Source organism: Gasterosteus aculeatus, chromosome 14 (genome assembly GCF_964276395.1).
Source record: "Gasterosteus aculeatus chromosome 14, fGasAcu3.hap1.1, whole genome shotgun sequence".
Taxonomy (NCBI): Eukaryota; Metazoa; Chordata; class Actinopteri; order Perciformes; family Gasterosteidae; genus Gasterosteus; species Gasterosteus aculeatus.
This window is the reverse complement of record NC_135702.1, coordinates 14,049,006-14,052,910: the sequence shown is the minus strand read 5'-3', so window position 1 is coordinate 14,052,910 and position 3,905 is coordinate 14,049,006. Positions and strand designations below refer to the sequence as shown.

At 44.3% G+C, this 3,905-nt stretch overlaps 1 long non-coding RNA gene across 1 annotated transcript; it reads right to left on the bottom strand.

The window, feature by feature from the left end:
* Positions 1-1,026: 1,026 nt before the first annotated feature.
* Positions 1,027-1,547, bottom strand: LOC144388242 (uncharacterized). Its single transcript, XR_013452557.1, has 2 exons — positions 1,449-1,547; positions 1,027-1,354 (listed from the first exon to the last, which is right to left on the bottom strand). It is a non-coding gene; the product is annotated as an uncharacterized LOC144388242 (long non-coding RNA).
* Positions 1,548-3,905: the final 2,358 nt, after the last annotated feature.

Genomic DNA, 3,905 nt, shown 5'->3' with positions numbered 1-3,905 from the left:
ATGATAGATAATTGTTTCTAGAGTATTTTAAAGCAGATTTAAGACACGGGTCAAAACCGACCCGTTAACACAAGGGATGGTAACAGAAAGCTAACACAAGAGGAAGGTTAAATACATTTATTAACCTAAAACGCCTACGTACTTTATAGATGTCTCTGTTAGTATTAGTTGCATATGCCAATTAAATATCTGAAATGTAATTTGAGTTATTTCAAAGTGTTCTTCAAATAAAACTAAAACCTTCTATGCAACAACAAAATATAATACGTCCATCAGCAGGAAATCCAAAATGTTACTATTCCATTCTGCCTGAATAAATTTAACGTTTTAATTTACTTTACCAGTAATAATTGAGATGCACCATCAAATGGAACTTCCTCGAACATTAAAGTCCCATTAGATGGTCTTTGCAAGCTGGCCTGCCCACCTGCTGTGCTCCAACTCAAACACATCAGTGATGCCCTGCTGGACAGTGCCCAGAGGTTTCATTTCAATCACAATACACTGCATGAAAAGTGAGATTTTCGTCCCCGTAAACGCCCGGAAATCTCCCTAATTTCCGACAATTTGCAACCCGCCCACGTCGCGTTTGTCTGTGACACAAATTGTCGGAAACGAACCATGACGTAGGTGGAGAGCTGGCGGAGGTGCGAATGGCCCGAATTAGCATTTGAATGCAGCGGAGCCGCGGGTGGCCGAGCCGAGCGGGCTTGAATATCCTTACTCCTTATTGGATGAAACCACAACTTACTAACAAATGAAATCACTCGTGATTGGCAGCAAAACCACACGTGGGCAGACCAGGCTTGAGTTTCCTTGTTCATGATTGGATGAAACCACAGCTTTCAATCACTCGTGATTGGTTGGCAGATCTGTCGCTATTGGTCACCCGCCTCATTTTATTTATATATTCATATTATGCTGTATATTCATTTCATGGTTATCCGATGCAGGCTACTACACTATTATTAGGATACCAACCAGGACATCAATGAATTTATAGAGAAAATGAACATTTGCCACATGTTTATGCAAAGAAAGAGCTTTATTAACAACACACAAACAACACCTACATACAAAGTGAGGATCTGCCCGCACTTGGGTAACGGCGGTTTAAAAACTACAGCTCAGTAAACTGTCCGTTTGCCTCCTCGGGGTTGTTGACCGTCACTGGCGCCGTGTTTTCCGAGGCAGGTCTGTTGTGCAGGCGGCTCGTGTGCGTGTGGCGACCGTACAATCCACCCGAGACCCCGCCAACAACGCCGTCCCCTCCGTCCGACGTGAGCTCCACGGTGGCGGATTTCCAGAGTTCCACCTCGTCATCAGCCAGCACACTTTGTCTCGATTCCAGCAGCTGTAAAAACAACAATGAATCAGTACTGTGCGATGCGTATGGATACAACACATCGATCAATGCACCTGAAACAAGTCAGCAAATAAACTCTGACCCTCTTTCTTCTCGCTCGACGCCGCGCTGAACTCCGCAATGAGTGTCCGCCTGAACCTGAAGCTCCTGCGTCCCGTCTCACAATACGTCTCACAGGGAGCTGGAAAACAATTAAATGAGTGTGATATGAATACAAAAAAAATCAAAATCAAGTCACAGTAACATTTAACAAGGAAGGAGAAACAGTGTCACTTACACACAATGACGTCGTCTAAATCTGGACTTTTCCCGGAGCAAATACGAGGTCACCGCCTCATTATGAGGCGAGATTAGTCTGTGAAAACAAAATGTACAGTTATGATCGGTATCTATACGTATATATTTCCTTATAGCGCAGAATGAAAGCATATTCTGTAAATCTGACCCTTGCTCCGGTTCGTAGCGCCTGTAGTTTGTCTCGGAGTTGTGAAGACGGCGCACCTGTGAACGACACGGCAAAGAAAACACACTTTAATAAAGCTCTTTCTGCTCACTTGTAAGGCTACTAGGCTACTCTTAGCTTAGCTTGAGGCTACGCTACTCTTAGCTTAGCTTGCAGTCATCGAACGTATTCTTACCCTATCGTGGGATCGTGCGCCCGTCTCCTCTTCTTTGAGTCGGTTCCTCTCCTCCATGGACAGAAACCCGCAGAGTCCCGAACGCTCCAGTGGAGCGAACCGCTCGTTGATATCGGCAGTTTGTTGTTGGAGTTGATGAGACGATCCACTGAGAGCATTCAGCAGCTTCTTCTCGTCTGTCTGCGGACTGGCCGAAAGGTTGGTGACCGCGGAGAGGAGTTGAAGGCGAGTTGAACGCGAGACGTCGTCCCGCCATTATTCACGAAGCAGCAGAAACCAAACAAAGGAACTGGAGATACAGTTCTTCTGAGTATAGTAACACACGTGTCTGTTTGTATGCTCGTCTTGCAAGTACTGCTGTATCAGTCATGCCTATGACCTCACACGTGATTGGACGAGGAGTCTAAGGGTCCTCCAATCACATACGAGGTTATTGTTATACGGAAGGACCAGTATTTTAGGAAGACAAATGGTTGGGACTTTGAAACAGCTGATATGCTTTATGTAAAGCAGTGAACGACTTTCCCTAGAAATCTGTACAGTGGTGCCTCTTTCTCCATTCCACCAGACACTCTTGAGTCTGACATACATGCAACGTTGACAATGTATCATCACATGTACCCTTGTGTCACTGAGGTTGAATGTTTTGCCGTGACATGTAAACGGGTAACATATATGAATGTAACTTACTCAATCGATAGATGCAGAGCATAAAGGTCAGCATGTGTTTATGCTAAGTGGTGTGGAAACACTAACAGTTTTGAGGAACCCGTCCTTGACCCTCTAGCAGAACTACGACCAGCCATTATAAAGCAGTTTATGGTTGTTAATGTTGTGTCAAAGGGTACGGCATTTAAACATGTTCTTGCACAAGTTTCCTGGCTTCATCTCCACCCGGACAGACATTTTTATGGAAAGCCAATAGAAGTTTGGGCTTTGCAGGGAACAGACACGTCATACCCAGCATCATTTCTGCCAGTTGAGCGCATTGCTAGAAGATGTGTGGTTAAAACATCCTCTGTGCATTTAAGTAAGACCAAAGAAAAGGTCACTGTAGTCCTGCCACTGTCATGATCCGGATTCCTCCTTGTTTTGTTTTTCTACACACACACACACCCAGCTGATACTCATTAACACACCTCCTCATTCCCATTCATGCTTTCACTCACCCTAAACGCCCACAGCCGCTTTCTATAGCAATCAACTCTCACACTGATTCTCAACTCACCTGTTTCTGCTCACTGCTTAATTTGTTTGACTATTTCTAACCACTGTTTCTCTACTCCCCTGTCAGACTGTTGTTGAACGCTGAGCTGTTGCCTTGTCCTTGTGTTACCAATCCAGCGTTGTCTTTTTCGAGATCTACTGTAAGTCTTGTCCCGGACTGCGTCTGCTGACGGCAGCCCCCTTAGTTCGAGTTTGGGAAGAATAAAAGACATTTTTCCGCACCTCTGCATCTGGGTCCTCTGTTCTCCACGTAACAGCCACTATGCACTGTAGTTGAGCTCTAGGAGACTGATCTCTGCAGACCCCTCATGCTGATTCAAATGTTGTCTGCATGGAATGCTCATTTTACCTTGATTAAAACTAATTTAAGTAATCTAAGTTATTTTGTGTATCTTTTTTACATAGCATTTGCCATTGCTAATGGCGTACACAGTAATCTAGCATATTTGAATTAAATAAATCAATTCAAGCTCAAATGTAAGTCTATAATTAGGCTACTGAGCCTGATCTATTTGTACCAGAGATTTTCTTACCTTTTAAAAAAATGTCACCTGGGCTAAAACTCCCTCTGCGACCCTGATTTGCATTTGTTTAGCTCACAGCATTTTCATTTACATGTCAAAGCCTCCCCTAGAATTAGGAGGAGGGGGGTGATGGGGGGACAACTGCCAAGG